The 22,477-nt window shown below is 44.4% G+C and overlaps 1 protein-coding gene and 1 long non-coding RNA gene across 2 annotated transcripts in view; both read right to left on the minus strand.

The window, feature by feature from the left end:
• The window catches only part of LOC122434802, a 24,816-nt gene extending 20,863 nt beyond the window's left edge, over nucleotides 1-3,953 (minus strand). The window contains exon 1 of the long non-coding RNA XR_006267459.1: nucleotides 3,944-3,953. This is a non-coding gene — a long non-coding RNA (uncharacterized LOC122434802). The remainder of the gene's footprint in view (nucleotides 1-3,943) is intronic.
• Nucleotides 1-22,477, minus strand: part of LANCL3 (LanC like 3) — a 108,314-nt gene that overhangs the window by 60,393 nt on the left and 25,444 nt on the right. The window lies entirely within an intron of this gene.

Below are 22,477 nucleotides of genomic sequence, written 5' to 3' on the forward strand. Positions count from 1 at the left end.
TGTTCTCCTCAGAATACAGGCTTTGCCCAGAAAGCCCCTGGGGCTGAGCCCCTTTGAGGTGATATACGGAAGGCCCATGCTCCCTCCTGGACTCCCCCACGAACCTCCTCCCATACCAAGCTTCCTACACTCCCCTCTGCTGGCGCAACTCTGCAATGCCCTCTGGAGATACGTCAACCACAATCTGCCTGCCCCTGACCCCCAAGCCCCCTTGACCCCTTTACAAACTGGGGACATGGTCTATCTGTCTGATAGTCCCCAGGGTGACCTAACCCCAAAGTGGCAGGGACCATTCAAAATTATTCTCCTTACCCTGACTGCAGCTAAACTCGAGAAGGTCACCTCCTGGGTACATCTCTCTCACCTAAAATGGATTACCTCCGATCCTGCGCTGCCCTCCTTAACTGACCCCTATCAGGTCTCCCTCACAGGACCAACCTCCTTAAAAATCACCTGGCGACAACATCTGTCGACCATCCAAGAAGACACTGAATGACCTGGACACTATTCAACCTACAATTGTTCCTGACCCAACTACTACAAGACCTCTGGACCAGCGCCCCGACAGGAACCTCCTTCGAAGACCTGACCAAGCTGGTGTCTCAACTGTGGCTTCAGGGAACCTTCTACAACCTGACTCCAGATGGAATTGATTTCTTTACTTTCATTCTCTATGTCATTTTTCATCGTAATGAACACTGTTCCTTCTCAGATTCAAACCACCACCAACCTGGGGCCTTCCGCCCCTCGCCCTGACTGGCCCCTCCCCATCTCTCTAACTATAACTGCACTCTTCATCTTAGTCCTTGCTATAGGCCTAGTAACTGTCTCCCTTCAGGACTGGCCACCTATCCTTCGTCTTTTTGTCAGAATCGCCTACGTTGCTAGCTGTGTTCTACTCCTAGGGTGCTATTTCCTCCACACTGCCTAACTAACAGCCCCATGACTCCCCTGTCCCTTACCCTTGCTGCACTCCCCAGCCTTCTGGCTAGTACCTGTCCCTGTTCCGACATTTATTCTTATGTTCATTCCTCATGTTATAATATGGTTCCAAGACCATGCACCATGAACCTCAGGGTGGCGGGGGTAGGGGGAGTCCAAATCCCTACTCACTGTTAAAGTACAAAGGAGAGGGAGTTTCGTGAGTACCTGCCATAGCCAAATGGAAGAAACATGTTTCTATCTCATTACCCACTGGGGGTACTCAGATGGGGGCGGGGTACTAGATCAAAATTGGGAAAAGAAACAAGAACAAGTTATAAAGAACATAATTTCCTGGTTACAGGCGACCCCTGAGCCTTACAAACGCCTAGACCTCCTTTCCCAATTACGGCCTCTCCTAAAACCTCCCTCTGGCAACCAACACCTTACCTGCCTTCTCAACTCTTCCTTCCAATACTTCCAGTACACACAACACACATCCCAGTGTTGGATATGCATGTCACTGTCTCCCTTACCACACACAGCAATTCCCTTACCCTCAACCTGGCTGTCACAGGCCAACTATACCTCCCCTTCCCAACAGAAAACTACACAACTCATTGGGTCAGTCTCTGACAATGTCCTACTCTCAGCCTCTTCAAACCTAACCTGTATCAACCACTTTAGTCCCAACTACACTGGTCTTACAAATTCCCCTCCCTCCTTCTGTTCCACTTGGGTTCTCTGGAACAGCACAAATAACTGCACCAACCTGGAAATCTTCATTCTCTGTGCTACTGCTACTGCTAAGTCACTTCAGTCGTGTCCGACTCTGTGCGACCCCATGCCTGGGATTCTCCAGGCAAGAACACTGGAGTGGGTTGCCATTTCCTTCTCCAATGCATACTCTGTGGGACCTATGCATATTCATGTCTCCCCCTTGACCCCCCTGGACCTTGCATCTTGGTCTTCCTGACCCCGCGTCTAACATTCATCAAAGAAGAAGAGGTAGAAGAAATAGTCTACCCCCAAGGGGAACTTTCCCACAGGAAAGGACGAGCTGTCATAGCCCCCCTCCTGATTGGGACCGGCATAGCAGCAGCCCTAGGCACCGACATTGCGGGCATCTCGACCTCAGTCCATTTCTACTACAAGCTGTCCCAAGAACTTAATGAGGACATGGAGCAGGTAGTGGAGTCCTTCGTTTCAATCCAAAGACAAATTAACTCATTAGCTTCTGTGGCCCTATAAAATAGGTGAGCCCTGGGCCCTCTCACCGCAAAAGAGGGAGGGACCTGCCTTTTCCTAGGGCAGGACTGCTGCTACCTTGTTAATGAAATGGGCATAGTCCAGGGCAGAGTCAAAGAACTTAGAGACAAAATTGAATGCTGCAGAAAAGAGTTAAAAAACCTTTACACTCCCCAAAACCTGTTCCAACAGGCCCTCCCTTGGTTTCTTGGGACCACTGGTGCTTATCATTTTATTCCTCTTATTTGGATCCTGTCTCTTCAATCTCTTTCAAAGGTTTCTCCAAGAACGGATTTGGGCCATCTCTTGAGACCAAGTCAAGACTGTTCTTTTGCTTGAAACCCTGACGGCTAGAATAAAAAATCAACACTACGGGCCTTAGGCTTCCTTCTTCCCAGACCACAAACCTCTGACCCTCATTTATCAGCATGAAGAAGCCATGAACATTAATGGCACCCACCTCTCTCTTTTTGTATATATTCCTTAGGGTCTGGAATGAAGGAAAGTTACATGGCTCAAAATAGCCTAGAGTTAAAATTCCCCTCCTGGTCGTCCCCACCATTCTATGCAAAACAAAGAACTCTCTCACTTGAAGAAAAAAAAAAAAGGACACTAAGGTTGATTACGCCCAGCTCCCAGCCAGTCCAGCCTCTGGCTGATCTCCAGAATTCCTTGCCCCAGCTGTTTAAGAGATAACTACTCCCAACAACCTTGGAGAAGAACAGGCCCCCTTAAGACAGTAGATTTCCACATATATGCCTATATATACTTACTCTTTTCTTGGGTTAGGGCAGCAGCTCACTAATCTGACTGCTGTCCCTTCTCACCTCATTAAAGGTGATCTGTTCCTGTAAAGTGCTGGTCTTGTTCTTTTTCAGAACCTCGCCTTCTCTAACTCCCTTACCCTACGCACTCTCCATCAGGTTTTGTTACTCATAGCCATGGGCCTGCCTAACTGATACATTTCCTATCCTCCAAGGCCCTCTCCAGCTTCCCTGGTGGCTCAGTCGGTAAAAAAATCAGCCTGCAATGTGGGAGACCTGGGTTCAATCCCTGGGTTGGGAAGATTCCCTGGAGGAGGGCATGGCAACCCACTCCAGTATTCTTGCCTGGAGAATCTCCATGGACAGAGGAGCCTGACGGGCTGCAGTCCATGGGGTCGCAGAGTTGGACACAACTGAGCGACTCAGCACACAAGACCCTCTCCAGGAAACAGAGATTTCCCTCCCTGCCACACCCCTCCCAGCAAGCTCTGCACCTCCCCTCCTTCTTTGCTCCCACAGTCACATATGTTCATGTTCTTTATCCCACTTGATTGTTCATATTCAAATCTCATCTTTTCTTTCACATCACCAGCCCTTGAGGACAAGACCTTAGTGTGTTCTTCCTCTGATACAAGTGATCTTTTAAAACAGTGCTTCTAAAACTTTAATGTGCTTACAAATCACCTTAGGATCTTGTTTAAAATGCAGATCCCTGGGCCCCAACCACAGAGCTTCTGATTCAGTGGGCCTGGGGGTGAGGGCACGAATCTGCATCTCAAATAAGCTCCCAGATGATGCTGAAGCACAATCCAGGTCTGCTTTTTGAGGAAATACTGCTCTGTGGCACTGTGTACCTTTTGTATTATCCTTGTCACACATCAGCTCTTATTGTTAACTTTGTTCCTTTTCATATTGCATCCTCAGTAGTTTTGTGAACCCCTTGAGGGCAGGCACCATGTTTTAAGCTCCACGAGACCTCCAGAGCACCCAACACAGTGGCACTCCACAACTTTTATTGAGAATGGAATGAATGAGTGATGGAGTGAAGTGAATACAGCTCTTCACCTTCAGGTTTGGTTTCTCATTCCCAGCAGTGATAAATATGAGACAAGCTAGTACCTCAACTGACATTTCTGCAGAGAGAATCACAGCTTCAGAATTCTAATCAATAAAATACAGTTAAGAGTGTTTTCTTTAACATTGGACCCCATGACAATGTGGAGGTGCCAGGATTTCACCCCTGATTTCTGTTGCATGAAGTCATATATTTTTATGAGTCACATATTTTCTATTACACAGTCTGACCCCTTCAGTTCTCTGAGGCAAGAAGTACCTCTTAAAATAATCTAATAAGTAAATAAATTTTCTTCCAAGCAAAGCTTCTCTGTCACACATACAGATATATCCCTCGATATTCATGGGGAATCGATTCTAGGACCTCCCACAGCTACCAAAATCTAAGGATGATCAAGTCCCTTACTGTCAGCCCTCCTTATCAGCAGACACAGAGGCCGTGGATACACAGGGCTCACTGGATGCACTGTCTAGCTGGAAAACATTGTCCAGAGGGGTGGGAGTGCTTAGAGATTTCTTCCTGGAACCTATAATTGATGAATTGTTGCAAAGTACATGAAATTTCATTCTGATTTTGTTCTCATAGCCTTGTTCTCAGGAAGGCCTTCAGGGAGTAAATCTCTGGCATCAGGACAGAGTGGGCAGATGAGAGCTTGAATCTCATTCATCACACAACTGCACTGAGCCTGGGGCGGGGGCAGGGAGTGGGGGCGGTCAAGGCGATTCTTGGAAATATTTTCTTTCCTCCAAAAAGTAGAAAACAGTCTCTTTGCTGACGTCAAAAGCTTAACTAGTGGCATTATTTCTGAATGAGCATTGCTTCTGCATCTCCTGATACTGCTGTCAGTTTAAGAACCAGCATTCATGTCAGGGGGATGCCAGGTCTGTGTCGTTTCTTCCAAAGCAAAGGTGACGGTAAACAGACACACGGCAAGGTATCCCCCACGAACACTCACTGAGCTGCTTCCTTTATGATTCATCAACAGCAACGGTGGAAGGACCTGTCTAGGCCATGAGAAGAAAATATGAAGATAAAAACTGATACTTGATTCATTTCCTAGCTGTAGAAAGCACCGATGAAAGACACGTGATTACCTAGCTTCTATTCACCACATTCCAACCTCCGGCTACACAATGGTGACCTGTCAGACCCAGCACTTGGTGGTGGTTTACTCAGGCACTCAACAGCCATACACCGAGCACCCAAGCATGGTGATTAAACCATCGCCTTTGAGACCCTCATTGCAGGAATTCTAATTATAGCTTCACTGTATATTTTCTGCAAGAAGCTGGTGAAACTGGTCTCCTCTCTGAACCTCGGAATTGTTTGTTGTTATCTATTCGCTCAGTCGTGTCCAACTCTTTGCAACCCCATGGACTGTAGCCCTCCAGGCTCCTCTGTCCATGGGATTCTCCAGGCAAGAATACTGGGGTGGGTTGCCATTTCCTTCTCCAGGGGATCTTCCCGACCCAGGGATTGAACTCTCATCCCCTGCATTGATAGGTGGATTCTTTACCACTGAGCCCCTCAGGAAGCCCCAAGCCTCAGGATGCTCACCTAAAAATGGGGACAGGAATAGAAATAATCTCACAGGGCACGTCCTTGCTACTCAAAATGCAGATCATGAACCTATCACATCGACACCACCTGAGAGCTTGTTAGAAATGCAGAATCTTGGGCCTTACCCCAGATCTAGTGAGCCAGAACCTGCATTTTTAATAAGATTCTGAGGTGATTCCTATGCACGTTAAAATTTGAGAAGCACTGGGAAGATGATAAAGAAACAGTCTCTGAACCCAAAGTGCTTGAATCCTAGCTCTATTGGTTATCAGCTGTGAGCCCTTGGTACGAAACTGAACCAGTCTGTGCCTCAGTTTCTTATCCATAAAATGGAGATGATAATAACTCCACTCCTAGGGCTGTTGAGAAGAGTAGATGAATGAATGGATGTAAAGAGCTTAGAAAAGGGGACAGTGCTTAAGTGTTCAGTAAGACTGTTGTGATAGCTGATGATTAATTAAGTTTTAAACACCGAGTGCAATAAATAACAATTGTTAGCTGCAGTGGACAAAATACTGTTGGCTACTGGCAGGAAACAGATGATTAAAAAATTGACCCTGACCTCATGACACTTCTGAAGTGGTGGTACTAATTCTATTTATACGTAGTTCCCACTTAAACATAATCACAAGTAACAGTCTTTCAGACAAATACCGTATGATATTACTTACACATGGAAATCTAAGATATGACACAAATGAACTTACCTACAAAGCAGAAACAGACTCACAGACATAGACTTGTGGTTGCCAAGGGGGAAGGGATGGGGAAGGAAAGGATTGGGAATTTGGGGTTAGCAGACGCAAACTACTATATATACAATGGATAAACAACAAGGTCCTACTATATAGCACAGGGAACTATATTCAATATCCTGTGATAAACCAAAATGGAAAAGAATATGAGTGAGAATGAATGTCTATGTATAACTGAATCACTTCACTGTAGAGCAGAAATTAACACAATATTTTAAATCAACTATACTTCAATAAAGTAAATTAAAAAAAAAAGTAACAGTCTTTCAGCAGTACCCATCCAATGGTAGTCAAGGCATCTCTGTTCTCTGCTACAGCCTGGAGTTTAAATGATGGATCTCGACTGTAATACGTGAGTCAAACTTGAATAAATACTGCTCCAGACACCATGGAGTGACTAATATGGTGGAAGAAAAAGCCACATTCCTTGACTTCCTCATTTTAAGCCGTTCTCATAAAAATTTCTCCCTGCAATTTATAAAGCTGACAGCATGTGGAAGAGCCCTAACTGGTAAGTCCTATGGGAACAAGTTGATTCTGCCTGATGTGGCGAAAGGGGCTGAGCTGATTCTACACATCTGCACCATTTCCTAGGATGTGTCCTGTGTGTGTGTGTTTGTGTGTGTGTGTGTGTGTGTGTCTGTGTGTGTCTGTGTGTGCTCAGTTGCTCAGTCGTGTCGGACTCTTTGCAACCCCATGAACTGTAGTCTTCCAGGCTCCTCTGTCCATGGGATTTCCCAGGCAAGAATACTGGAGTGGGTTGCCATTTCCTCCTCCAGGGGATCTTCTCAAGCGAGGGATTGAACCCATATCTCCTGCATTGGCAGGTGGATTCTGTATCACTGAGCTACCTCGGAAGCCCCAAGATGTGTCCTGTAATGGTTCTCAAACTTAGCTGTCTCTTAGAATCATCTGAAAAGCATTTGCAAAGCACTGATACCCAGACACCACCCTGGAGAATCTGATTTAATTGCTCTGGAGTGTAGCTCAGGCATGATGCTATTTAACGTTCCCCAAGTGATCGTAATGTGCAGCAGTGGTTGATAACACCTATTATGACACACACGCAGCCCGAAGGTGTCCTCTGTCAGTGGAGGGAATTAGCAGAAAGTGAACAAGAACCAAGGACGACAGAGGAAGAGAAGGGATGGTCACTATGAGGGAACAGCTAATAGCATTTTGCTTCTGCGTCTCGGGAAATGAACCACCAGGAATGTGGCTTTGCTCCAGCAGGCCAACTAGGGGTTTTGTAAATTTGACCGAGTCCCAGGCAGACCACACAAGTCCAAGCATAAACAAGAACCCTGAAGGAGTATGAAAAGGGGGAGGGTTCCAGAAATGGAGGACTAAGAAAATGGGTAACAAGTAACCGTCCAACAAAGTTGCCATGACATTCATGCCCTTTAACTCAAAGGGCCTTGCATGACCATTCTCAAAACTCATTTTCCTTATCAGCCAGACCTGGAAACAATCCACATGTGAGTAAAAGTGGTGAAATTTATTACAGTAAATTCAACCTGAACATTACAAGCAATGAAATAAAGCATGAAGTGCCATTCCACTCAACAGCATGGCTGAACCTCCTAGGCATAGTGTTGAGAAGGCTGATACAGAAGAAAAAACACTACATGATTACACTTATGAAATTCAAGAATGAGCAGAACTAATCAATGGTGGTAGAAGTCAGAAGAGTGAGTACCTTCTGGAGGAGGTATGGGCTGGGAGGGGTCTGAGGGACCTGCTGGGTGGCTGCCAGCAAGGCTCTGTATCCTGCTCTAGGTGGAGTTACAATGTGTGCATACATGTGCACCTGTTGGTTAAGCTGAACACATAAGATGGGTGCATTAAAAAAAAAGATGGGTGCATTTTACTGAGTGCAAGTTATTTATTGTTGTTTAATTGCGGGTTATAGCCCGCCAGGCTCCTCTGTCCATGGAATTCACCAGGCGAGAATACTAGAGTGGGTTACCATTCCCTTCTCCAGGGGATCTTCCTGACCCAGGGATCAAACCTATGTCTCCTGTGTTGGGCAGACAGATTTTTTACTGCTGAGCCACCAAGTGCAAGTAAAATGTCGACAAAAAAAGAAAATGAAATTTATCTATTACTCACTCACTCAATATTTGGGCTTCCCAGGTAGAGCAGTGGTAAAGAACCTGCCAGCCAATGCAAGAGACCTTGGTTCGATCCCTGGATTGGGAAGATCCCCTGGAGAAGGGCATGGCAACCCACTCCTGTATTGTTGCCTGGAGAATCCCATGGACAGAAGAGTCTGGTGGGCTACAGTCCATGGGGTTGCAAAGAGTCGGACATGACTGAGCATGCACACACTCAGTATTTATTAAAAACCTATTCTGAGCCAGGTCAGGTACCAGGTACTGGACACAGAGGTGGACTAAGTGTTCTCTTGGCACTTATAACCTAGAGAAGAAGGCAGACCATCAGATAGAAATGCAGACAGGTAACATCAGGAGGTGAGAAATGCTACGGGGGAAAGTCAAGCTGGGTAAGAGGGTGCAGACCATGTGTGGGGGCAGGGAGGGTGGTGGGAGTGTAGCGCTATTTTCGATGGCAAGGTCAGAGAAGGCCTTTCTGAGAGGGCAGCGTTCCAGCAAGTTCAGGGTATCCAGTTTCCAAGCCCACAGCAGATTAGAAGCAGTGCCTTTGATGAGGACAGGAATGTCATTTGAAGGCAGACAAATTGACAGGAGTGTCAACTGACAGCCAGGCAGGATGCAGCAGCCGTCAAACCAGCAGCCCAAGCACCCAGAGGGCCCAGCATGAGGGCCACGCCCCCCCCCCCATTTCTGTAGCCCTTAGGACATGTCTGTGACAAAGCTCAAAACAGCCTTCTGTTCTGTCACCTCTCTTACTGCATCAGCGCCATCTCCTGGCCTTTCCTTCACTAGACGGTAAGCCTCTTGCAGGCAGGGTTTGGGTCCTGTTCGTGGTTGTATCCTCCGTGCCCACCACAATAAGGGGACACAGCAAGGGAGTCTATAAATATTTACCATCTGTGACTGTCTTGATGACACTGAGTCACCTTCCCAAATACTGCTAATACCACCACTATTTTCTAGAATTCTCTGTGCAAGCATAGAATAGACTTTAGACTTTAAAATGAATAATCGATCAAGTTTTAACTTTGATGACTGGCTGTTTAAAACAAGAGAAGAGTGTCAGCCATCTGGAGAACTAACTTACAGGAAAATCCTCATTTCCCCCAAATTTCCCCCAAATTGCAGATTTTGAGCAAAATAAAAGGCTGTTATTTTGAACTACTGAGTTTTGAGGCCATTTATAATGCAGTGATGCATGCATGCACTAGAGAAGGAAATGGCAACCCACTCCAGTATTCTTGCCTGGAGAAGCCCAGAGACAGAGGAGCCTGGTGGGCTGCCGTCTATGGGGTCACACAGAGTCGGACACGACTGAGCGACTTAGCAGCAGCAGCAGAATGCAGTGATGGGTAACTGATAGACTCAATTTCTCCAGAACGGAAAAAGGTGACTCAGAGTTTTATCAGAATCTTTTTTTCTTTTTTAAAGCCACAGTATATTTTTCCCTTTTGGGGGCCTACCGTCTCAAGTTCTCCACTGTATCTCCATCTCTTCTAGCACTTTCACTGGAGCAGTAGGGAATGCTCCCCTTCTCACCAACAGCAAGAACCTTCATGTGATTGTATTTGTTAATTGACAGGAAGGCATAATCTTCCTCTTATCCCATCCAAGCTGGTTTCCTTGGAAACCTAATTTTCCATGGATTCCCTTGATTCCCTCTTGCAAACAAATGTTATTAGAGCAGAGATTGAATTGTAGGCACTTTGAGTAAACTTAATAAATCCAAGGACCCATGTGGTGCAATCTTGGAGCACTATCTCTTTTAGGAGTTATAGACCATCAAAAAAGCAGCTCTTTTCGACGTTCAAGACAATGTAATAGAAATCCCTTCATAACCCACATCACACTTCCTCAGCCCCTTCCCCAGTCTACAATTCCTTTGTCCCTCACAGCTGCTTCGGAAACTTTTACACACAAAAGATTTTTCAAGTCCTAGAATCCATCTGGGCTTCCCTGGAGGCTGTGCCTGCCATGAAGGAGACACAGGAGATGTGGGTTTGATCCCTGGGTCAGGAAGATCCTCTGGAGGAGGAAATGGCAACCCACTCCAGTATTCTTGCCTGGAGAATCCCATGGACAGAAGAGTCTGGTGGGCTACAATCTATGGGGTTGAAAAGAGTCAGACACAACTGAAGCGACTGGGCAAAGAATCCATCTTGATCCTTTTCCTCCACTCTCTTTTCTCTCCCCTTCTCTCCAAACCATGATTTAGTTTCTAGGCCAGCAAGGAATAACTTTTTACTACTCGAGGAAGGTGAAAGGAACACTTTAGAGGGATTCTGAGCAGGTAAACATGGGTTTCTTTCTGAAAAGAGGGGGGAAGGAAGTTTGTGACCACCGATTGTGATTTTGTCTTAATATATTACATGGCATCCATTTCAATTTAGTTAATGATTACTGACAAAAAGTAAAAAGAAGAAATAAACTTCATGTTAATGAAAAGACTCTTTGATTTTTACATATCATCTTTATATCAGGGAGTGTTCCCATGCTGTGGCACCATGGAAAACATAAGGCACATTTCTGGCAACCAGTTTGTTAACTGGTCCAGAAAAAACAGTATTTGGAGGGATACAATTCCTGCTTTTAGTTCAAGTCTCTTTGTCAATTCAATTAACCAACTTTTCTGTCTGTCTGCAGTCACCGTTTCTGGCTCTTTTTTTCCCCCCACTTTAATGGAAATGTTCAAAATGAATAAAGGCAATCTGATGACTTCCTGGTAATGATTTTGATTCTGAAGAGGTTTTACAATCAGCCATTGTTACATATTTTAAAAATACCTCTTAGGGATTTTTTTCCCTTGGCACTGATTTGCTGTGGTCCCCTTTACCCATTATCCAGGCCCCCAATGGGTCACAATTCTGACTCAGGAAGGAAATTTACCAGGTACTGGGGCTAATAGTAGAAAACTTATTCGACAATAATTACATGTACAAGAGGAAAAGTACAATTACTAACAGATCTTCTATTATCTGAGTACAAAGATACTCAGGAACAGCTAAAATCAGTCAATTATTTCCTTTTCCCCTGCAGAAAAGTGCAAATTTATTCTTAGTTTCCTGACTATCTCCTCCAACCCTTAGCTCAGGGGTTCTCCAAGTGTGGTCCCTAGACCAGGACCAAGAGCATCACCTGAGAACTTGAGAGAAATGCAAATTCCCTGTCCCAACCCTACACCTATAGAAACAATCTCTGAAGTAGGGTCCAGAAAGCTGTGTATAAACAAGCTCTACAGGCAAAATCTGAGCCTCCCAGATTTTGAGAACCACTGTCTTAGACAAGTGGTCCCTAACCTTTTTGGCACCAGGGACTGATTTTGCGGAAGACAAGTTTTCCACAGACCAGGGGAGAGGGAATGGTTTTGGGATAATTCAAGTGCATTACATTTATTGTGCACTTTCTCTTCTATAAAGTGGAGGATAATTGCTTTACAATGTTGTGGTAGTCTCTGCTGTACATCAACTCAAATCAGTCATAATTATATATATATATATATTATTATATATATATACCCTCCCTCTTGACCCTCCCTCTTTCCCAATTCCACCCCAGTAGGTCATCAAAGAGCACCAGGCTGGGCTCCCTATGTTATGTAACAGCTTCCCACTAGCTATCTATTTTACACATGACAGTGGATATATGTCAATGCTACTTTCTCAATTTATCCCAGCCTCTCCTCCCCCTGCCAGGTCCACAAGTCCGCTCTCTATGTCTTCAAATCTATTTCTTCTCTGTAAATAGGTTCATCGGTATTATTTTTCTAGAGTCCTATATATGCTCTAATACATGATATTTGTTTCTCTCTTTCTGACTTCACTCTGTATAGCTGGCACTAGTGTGCACTTTATTTCTAATCTAATGCTGCTGTTGATCTGATGGGAGGTAGCAGTCCACAGCCTAGAGGTTGGGGACCCCTGCCTCCGAGCGTATCATTAATTGGATGAGAGAGGCACAGCAGCCTGAAAGTGGAAGAACCTGAGTTCTGTTCTGTGCGCTGCTTCAGTTGACTGTGTGGCCTTCATCAAGTTGCTGCACCTCTCTGGACCTCAGTTTTCTCATCCATACAATGAAGAACAAAAGTCAGAAATTCTTCTAGGTTCCTACAAGCTCCAGAAAGTAAAAAGCCACTGCCCTCAAGAACACTAGCCGAGGACTCTAATATCCTGTCAGGTGATTCTCTTTTTTTCTAACATATCAGTCTTCTTTCATTTTTAGAGTTAGGAAAGGCAAACCCACTCTTGTCAAGATGACTAAATACTTTAAACACCTAGAAGCTGTATTTAAAACCTTTCTGTCAAGATCAAGTCATTTATTAAAGTTGCTGGTGAATGCTCCCTGACAGTTTTCTCCATCAGAATTTATCATTTCTCAGCCAGAAATATTAATTCATCTCATCAGTCTGGGAATCTTGATGGGCAATTATTTTTTATTTGCCCTAAGAATAGATTCATAATTCTTTTCATTCAGAAGAATATTCTCCCTGTACAAAAGTGACTCAGCATTAGTTAGAATTAATATTAATATGCCAACTTAGCATATTCTATGGGTAGAAATGATGGATCAACATATTCTTGAAATAATATTAAAACTTAATTTTGATGACAAATGTTACATAAGATTTATATTCTCAGATGGTACTATGATATGCATTTTTAAAACCTTTCTTTTTTTTCCCCTGCTGATAAATTCAACTGAGTATTTTTGAGCTGAGACCAATCTTAAGCCAAGACAGAGAATATGGGGCTGGGCACTCTTTGTTGAATTTCAACCAATGATTCATTGCATCCATTTGTCAAAATTCAGAATGTGACAAGCAAGCCTTTGATGAAATAGATAGACTTTCCAGATGGAATGAAATCCTGACACAAGTAGTTTTGAAATTAGCTTAATCTTTCTATTACTGAAGGAACAGGGAATGAAAAAATGAGGCTTTTACCCTGAAGAGTCACTGATCACAGGTAAAGAGCTTACACAGTCACAGCGAAAAATGGTTTTGGATCTGGAAACAGAGGAGGAAATGTATACTATGTAAGGCGAAAGTCCTTTCACATGGTCTTTTTGCCTTTAAAAATAAACATTAGAAGAAGAAACAAACACATTGCTGGTATAAAGATCACAATCAGATGCAGGTCAAATCAAATGGTCCACACCTAGGCCAGGATTCAGTTCAACCCCAAGCACTGAGGGAAGGTGAAAAACAAACAGGCTGAAGAGGAAAACCAGGATCAAGAGATGTGGACGCCCTAGCTAAAAAAATATATTAAAAAAAAAAAGAAAAGTCAGTGATTCCTGCATGTAACATTACAGTCTACTTTATTGTATTAAAAAAAAGAGAGAGTGGCCTGCAGACTCACCAAGCAACTAACTAGGTTACTCTGGACACACTGCTTCTGGACAAATGACCTTGAGAGGGTGTGGAGGCTGGGCTTGTTTCAGGTCCCCTGGACAAGGGGCTGCCTGGATGGGAGTCGTATATAGGCCTGCTGCTTCAGGGAAAGTCTAGGTGGGGGAAATCAAGAGACTGTTCTTCCTTTGGGCGTTATTTCTGCCATAGGGAGAAGTCCACCCAAGGGCCGGTGTTCCCTCTCCTCATTCAATAAATATTTGCTGGGCACTTGTGTGCCACACACTGTTCTAGGGGGCGCATCACAACACAAAGATCTTGGTCCTCAAGGAGCTTAGATTCTTGCGTGGTGTGGAGAAAAAAGGTAGCATAACAGGCCAGGGACTGCCATCCCTAGAGAGGCCTGTGGGCAAGGCTGGCCTTGGCTGGCATTTGAGAACTTGGATTTCTGGACAACCAAGCCCAGGACTAGAAAGGGTGTGTCTCAACTGTTTGTGTGAACAATATAGTTGATTCTGAACACTGGCTTTCCTCCTGGGAGTCTGGAATTTTGATATGTGCTGGGCAGAGGGAGCCTACATGACTAGGGTAGGGTAAATACACAAAAATATGTGCCTCATGGACCTTCATGCTGGTATGAGGGGGAAGATCTCAGGTGTTCAGTAACTGTATTTCAATCTTAAGGCAAAATCTATGGCAAAAGTAACCATATTGGATTGACCCTTGGACAACATGAGTTTGGATTGTGCAGGTCTGCTTATATGCAGGTATCGTTTTCCAATAAATACTTGCTTTAGTACTACGTAATCCGAGTTTGTTTGACCCCATGGATGTGGAACTGTGGATATTGAGGGCTGACTGTAAAGTTCTATGCAGAGTTTTGGCTGCACAGAGGCTCACTGTCCTCAACCTCCCAGTTGTCCAAGGATCAACTGTAATCACTTAATAATTTAGTTAAATAAACACTATTCATTTTTGACTTTTCATGTGAATAGCAAACAGCAAAAGCACATTATTGGATGCCACCACACCGTTCTGGCCTCATTCTGTAGTTACCCACATTTAATACCTAGCATTGGCTTTATTAGGGCTTCCCAGGTGGCTCAGTGGTAAAGGATCTGCCTGTCAGTGCAGGAGATGCAAGAGACCCAGGTTCGACCCCTGGGTTGGGAAGATCCCCTGGAGGAGGGCATGGCAACCCACTCCAGTATTCTTGCCTAGAGAATCCCATGTAAAGAGGAGACTGGTGGGTTACAGTCCCTGGGGTCACAGAGAGTCAGACATGATTGAGGGACTGAGCAAACATGTCAGCTTTATTGGAAGGGCAGGAAGATAAAGGATCTATGATACCCGTGAGGTGAAGGAAGCTCTTGCGGCCTATTTACGGCAGACCTAACGAGAGATGCTAAAGGCCAAAGGGATGTATAAAGCCCCTCAGCATCTGCCCTACCCCCTTTCCAACACACCCATCCCCCCAAATCTCCCCAAAGCCTAGAACCCTGAGAATATACATCCACACCCCACACACAACTTCACGCTGCCCCTGACATCACAGGCTGCCATGGACTGCAAGGCCGGCCACAAAGTCTTTCCCCCTCTGCATCCAGGCCCTTTCAGTTTTACTTTATAGTTCCTCTCATCAAGAAATGAAGTCCATTCAATTAAACATTGTTATATAAAGGAACTGGTAATATATAAATATGATGTTTATCACATAATTTTTTCAGTACATTCTGCTATGTAATATATAGGCATAAACAAAATTGGCATGGTAGATTTAAGTAGTTTCTAGTTGTAAAAACATGAAAAAACATAAATAAAATAAAAGTATATTAAAAAAAAAAAAAAAGAAAGAAATGAAGTCCAGCCAGCTACCCTTTGACACTGGAGCCTCCGCATGACTTTGCTTCAGTCGACATGTGTGAAAGTGGTGATGCAGTGATTCCAAATCGAAGCCTCCAGAGGCCTTGTGTGCCTCTGTCCCCAGTCTTGGAGTTCAGTCACCCCGATGGCCCCAAGCCGACAGCTGGCCAATGGAAAGATATACGAGCAAGGCCACCCAGAGCAGCCAGTTCCAGCCAACCTTCCCTCTCGGTGCCAGCCTTGATCGGCCAAGACTGGCCCTGAGCAGCCGAGCCACTAGATGGAGTCGGGAGCGATAATCACAACCCAAGCAGAAGCCAGGAGGGTTTAATGTTGTTTGGCAGCCAGAGGTGACCGAGACGCGTGCCCAAGCTTGAGTGTCTCAGCCTAAGCTGTACAGGTGCCTCCTGACAGGGGCTCCAAAGTTGAAATCACTGCAGTGTCTCTCAGGGGCTCTCTCAGGACAAACGCGGGGCTGACGACCACTTCAAATCCAGAAGGACTCGGAGGGAGACCGCTCACTTCAAAGATGGGATAGCTTCAGAAAACCCTTACATTTTGGCTTGAGAGTCAAACAATTGTCGCACGGCTTCTCCCTCTCCCTCCCTCTCCCTGGCTCCCCAGGAGAAGAGCAATTGAAACGTTGGAAACAATCTTCCCTCAAGTACAACAAAGGGCAGATTCTCTGAGCTCAGGGAGGCTGGCCTTTGGCGAAAGGGGAACAGCGGGTAGGGCACAGATACCAGGGCAGCTGAGAAAGAACTCCGGGCCTGGGTGAGATGCAGGCAGGCTGCCCAGTGGGGAGACTGGCAGCACTTCAATATCGCCACAGCCTCATTTTGTAGAGCTGACAGAATAGTCTCCTCTCCCAAGAATGACAGAGCTGCCTGTTTTATTGTATGCTTCTTAGGCAGCGACATGGTGAGTTCATTGAAAACCTGAATGTATCCATGCCCATCAACCTCCATGCTTTTTTCACTCTCCTCAACTCCCCACTTTTTTTGTTTTTTGGCTTTACAGCTACACCAGGTATCCCCTGTAATCACTGTGTCCTGAAAAGAAAAAGTCAAGATATTTCAAGTGCCTTTTAAAGCCATATCAAGAACTCTCTAGACACCCGTCAAAGAAGTACAGTGAAAGCAGACCTAATGTCCCCATGAAAATGGGGATCATGAAATGAGAGACAAACTCACATCGAAACACTGCAGTGGGCTGCTTCAATCTTGCATCCATTTACTTGGTGCCATGTACTGTGAGGAGCAAGACAGAACACACTCCTTGTCCTCTGGAGTCTGAGGTCTTAGTCTGCCCTCAGAGAGCTATCAGGGGACTTCCCTGGGGGTCCAGTGGTTAAAACTTTCCCTCCAATGCAGGGTGTGTGGGTTCAATCCCTGGTCAGGGAGCTAGGATCCCACATGCCTCAGGGCCAAAAATCCAAAACAGAAAACAGAAGCAATGTTGTAACAAATTCAATAAAGACTTCAAAAATGGTCCACATAAAAAAAAAGAAAATCTTAAAAAAAAAACAAACACAAAACTTCTCAGCCCTGTCAGAGCTCAGGACACAAAGCACTATCATGCTATGATGAAAGCAGGTTCCAAATTCTAGGCCAACACAAAAGAGAGTCATGTTTACAAGTCATGTAAATAAAGTTTGTCAATAAAGTTAGAGGCACCCATGTGAAGTGAGTGCCCAGCGTTTACTTCTCCCAGGGTGAGTGAGTTCAAGCCATCTACCAGGAGGTTCTCGTGAAAAACCCTAAAACTCTACTTTGTCTCATCTCTGCCACACAATCCCACCAGGACCCCAACTGGCCTTTAGACCCTGACACAGGCTATTCTGTATTCATTTTGGAAAGGGGGAAGGAAAAGTCTCTGGAAGAACTAATCTCCTGTTTTAAGACACAGCAAAAGAAGCCCATCCATCTCTCTTCCCAATCTCCATCTTCTGCCAGACTTTCTATGGGAATCCATGAAACACTTCTATATTCTTTACATAGATGAAACAAAATGCAAAGTTGTCTTTTATCACACTTTTCCCCTCCAAATTCTGAAATCTGCACAACACAGAAATCATCATTCCCTTTCATCCAGTGACCAGGGTACAGATAAAAATGTACGAGCTAATTCAGAGGCACAAAGGAGAGTCAGAGGATTAAACAAAGCAATCACCTTCAAAAAAAATCACCTTCAAAAAAAGCCAAGCTGAAAATCCCGATCTTGACCATACACACAGTTTTCAATCAAGAAAGAGAAATACATCATTGTGTCGCCTACCAAACTGTATTTTCCTTCCTCTTTAAAAGAAGAGTGGAACTCCTAGCAACTAAATTATTTTAATAAGGTTAAATGAAGAAGCAGCAGCAAAATGCAGTTACCCAGTGGGCAAAATCCTAATCTAATGCAGGTCTAATTAACTCTAATTGATGCAAAAGGTCATCTAAAAATCAACAGGAAGTGTATAGTAACAGCATTGGAAAGACCCTCATTATTTAAGAATCAATGTCCAAAGGGCATTTTTAAAAGGAATGTAACACCCCCAAGATGTTCATGTTCCATGCTGCTTCATTCTTTACCAAAAGACCTTATCAACTGCTCCTTATCAAGAATCTGGAAGTGTCCGGAGAGGCAGACTAATGATAATTAATAGTACAAGGTCTTCTTTCAAAATCATTAGGGATTCACTAAGCTGACAACACAAGCTGTTTAACACCTGAACTGTCTAATGACATTGCAGGGTAAGGGGTACCACCATATTTATGACTTCGGAAATTCTGCTGTTGAATTTCCAAACTACTCTGTGGGCACAGTGTGATGTCCGTTTACCTTGCCTTTTGATTTTAGGTGCAATTTGTGCCTTCAAAACCCAATCTGTATACTTATCTCACTGGGGATAATGGAGTTTGGATGTTGAAAGGCTGACCTTTGCTTCTTCCCTCTGCCAAACCCATTCCCTACCTGCAGCTCTCTTTCCTAGTACTGAATATTGGATTCTGTTGGGGGGGGATGGGGGGGCGGAAAGAGCAAAGTTGAATAATAGAGGCAGGGGAAATTTAGTTTAGTTGGTTGCCTACCCAATATCCATTTCTCCCTTCAGAACTCCGGCAGTTTTCAAGGTGGCCCAGATAAAGGCAAGCTTTCCTAGTCTCCCGTGTGTGGCCATGCAATAGTCCTGGTCAACAGATGCAAGGAGAAATTTGGAAATGTCTTGGACAGCTTTTGCTTCCCTGATCAGTGGAGACATACTCAGCACAGCCTTCCCTCTGCTCCCTATCTTGAATGCAAACATGGTATCTGGACCTTCCCCCATGGATTCTGTAACCATGACCTAGGAAAGTCCCTGACATCACCAACTCATTGTACCAACACCAACAGTCATCTGATGGCAGACCTCTTTATATGTTAGAATACAGTGTATTAAAAAGCACAGACAAAAAAAAAAGCACAGACATCACTTTGCCAACAAAGGTCTGTATAGTCAAATCTACGGTTTTTCTAGTCGTCATGTACAGATGTGAGGGTTGGACCATAAAGAAGGCTGAGCACTGAAGAATTGATGCTTTCAAATTGTGGTGCTGGAGAAGACTCCTGAGAGTCCCTTGGACTGCAAGGAGATCCAACCAGTCAATCCTAAAGGAAATCAACCCTGAATATTCACTGGAAGGACTGATGCTGGGCTGCCTGATGGAAAAGACTTTTCACTGGAAAAGACTCTGATGCTGGGAAAGATTGAAGGCAGGAAGAAAAGCGGGTGACAGAGGATGCGATGGCTGGATGCCATCACCAACTCAATGGACATGAGTTTGAGCAAGCTCTGGGAGATGGTGAAGGACAGGGAAGTCTGGCGTGCTGCAGTCTACGGTGTCACAAAGAGTTGGACGTGACTGAATGACAGAACAACAAGAACAATCTGTTGAAACACCACAGTTAGGTTTTCAATCAGCTACAGCTAACAGCACTGGTAACAGATATGTTCAGCCAGGAAAGGAATCCGGCTTCCACCCTCAGATCTGAGCAGATTTCATTGTTTAAAATAATCCCTGTTAGGTTACGGTAATTTGTCTGTTCCTTGGGAATAGAACCATTTGAGCAATGGCTGCATACAGGCTCTAACAGTATCTTTCATCACTCCTGTTTTGTCCAAGACCAAAGTCAGCAATGAAACCATTTTATTAAAGCTGTACTTGGTGTCATGCACCAGTGATCACTGGTCACAAGCTGAAGTTTACAAAGGAAAGCGATGGTCTTCTGAGAACATCATTAAATGGCATAGCACAGAGTTTGCATCGTAAGTCTCTCCTTGGAATTTGGGCTTTGCCTCTCTCATACAATCCTATGCAGCTTCCCTGGTGGCTCAGTGGTAAAGAATCTGCCTGAAATGCAAGAGACCTGAGTTTGATCCCTGGGTCGGGCACATCCCCTGGAGAAGGCAATGGCAACCCACTCCAGTACTCTTGCCTGGGAAATCCCATGGAGAGAGGAGCCTGGTGGGCTACAGTCCATGGGGTTGCCGCAAAAGAGCTGGACACAACTTAGCAACTAAACAACATGGTTTTATGGAATTATCTTCAGTAGGATATTCATGACAACTCTTCCCCCAACAGCAATTTTTTTTTTTTTTTTGGCAGCGCTGTGAGGCTTGCAGGATCTTAATTCCTTGACCAGAGATGAAATCTGTGCTCCTAACCACTGGACCATCAAGGAATTCCCCCAACATCATTTTCTGATGAAAATGAAGTTGACCTTTCTAACAACCAAGGTAAAAAAGTTCTTAAAGGACACAGACATAAAAGCAATAGTTGCCAATATGAATCCTGTCCACAGAGTAAGCAGAAATGTTTTTACTAAAAGAACGTCAAGAAGAGGGCAATGCTGACCAGGCTGAGCTTCTGGGTGAAGAGCTATACCAGTACCAGACTTGCTAGGCTATAAGAAGGGGTGCTCTATGAAGCAGGTGGTTCAAAAGTGTTGAGCAAAGGACCACTCAGTGGAACACTGGCACCACCTACAACTTCTAATAAATGCAGAATCTTAGGTCTCATCCCACATCTTTTTTTTTTTTTTTTTGCTGTGCTGGGTCTTCACTGCTGCATGCAGGCTTTCTCTAGTGGCAGCGAGTGTGGGCTGATCTTCGCTGTGGATGCACAGGCTTCTCGTGTTGTGGAGCATGGGCTTAGTGGGATCTTTCCCGACCAGGGATCGAACCAAGTCCCCTGCACTGGCAGGTGGATTCTTCTTTTTTTTTTTTTTTTTTTGGCAAGTGGATTCTTAACTGCAGGACCACCAGGGAAAGCCCCAGGTCTTCAATAGGTTCTCCAGGTGATTCAGGTACATTAAAACTTGAGAAGCACTGGTTTCAAGAATTTTCCTAACATGTTAGAACACCTGAAGTCAAGAGATGTTACTTACTCCCACTCCAGTGAATGGCAGGCATTGCTCAGTATTTAGAAGGCCATAAATGTTGCCTGTGGACCTCGCAAGGATTTACAGTATTTGCCACAGCCACAAGAAGGAAATTTACTCTGTCCGTGGCACCAATGATTAATATATTTGACTTGCCTAAAGATATTAATTTCCCCCTAAAGGGTCATTTATCAAGGTCTCCGAGGTTAATATATATTCTTCAAGATGACAGTGATAACGAGAGTTGTTGCTGTGACTACACAACGGATATACGATAGCGATTTTTCATAAAGATGCTTCCCTCTGTCACCTCAACAAGGCACAATAAATACCTCAGAAGTCTGGTGTGTGGTCTGGTTTATACCACTGGAAAGGGTTATCCTGGGCATTGGTGCTATTTGATCAGACCCAAGAATGCTGTTAATGGATTGTCAATGGCATTATCCAAAGAACTGGGAGCTTATTTACACCTAATCGTGGCACCAATTCACTTAAAAAAGAAAATGCCCATTTGCTCTTCTAAGGAGAGGGTGAATATCAAACATGATTACATATGTCAATATCTTGCCACCTACACTGAATATGACAGCCCTGAAAGCCAGTGATGTTCTGAATAGTGCACCGTGGAATGGAGATTAAACAAATGAAGCTTAGAGAAGTTATACAGAATTCATTTAAAACAAAAGTGGGACTTCCATGGCAGACCAGTGGTTAAGAATTCACCTTTCAATGCAGTGGGTGCAGGTTTGATCCCTGGTTGGGGAGCTAAGATCCCACATACCTCAGGGCCAACATAAAAGAGCAGAAGCAATATTGTAACTAATTCAATAAAGGCTTCAAAAATGGTCCCCGTCAAAAAAAAAAAAGAAAAAGAAAAAAGAAAAAAACAGGCTTTCCGGCAATGATGACCTCCCCATGAGAATGTGCCTCTCCCAAATGATCTCCTTTATCCCTCTCTAAAAGAGAACAGGAAACATAAGAAGAGCCTGTTGCAGAGCCCCAGTTGCTATTTCATGGATGTGAAATGCCCAGGATGCTATAACATCACCACCATCTTTAGCTATGCACAAACAGCAGTTTTGTGTGTTGGCTGCTCTGCTGTCCTCTGCCAGCCTACAGGAGGAAAAGCAAGGCTTACAAAGGATACTCCTTCAGAAAGAAGCAGCACTAAAAGTACTCTGTATTAAGAAAAATGGGAAACTATCCCAATCAACACGTTTTGGATACAAAGAGAGAGAGAGAGAGACAGAGAGACAGAGAGAGAAATCTTAAAAGTCATCACTGGAAGCAGGAACTTTTCAAAAGAGCATCAGGATTTTTCATCCTACCAACCAAGCTGGAAACCCTTGGCAATAAGTTTTCTGCTTCCAGCAATATGGTGGTCTAGCGCAGTGGTTCTGGAACTATGGTCCCTAGAACGGCAG

This window comes from Cervus canadensis, chromosome X (genome assembly GCF_019320065.1).
Source record: "Cervus canadensis isolate Bull #8, Minnesota chromosome X, ASM1932006v1, whole genome shotgun sequence".
Classification (NCBI taxonomy): domain Eukaryota; kingdom Metazoa; phylum Chordata; class Mammalia; order Artiodactyla; family Cervidae; genus Cervus; species Cervus canadensis.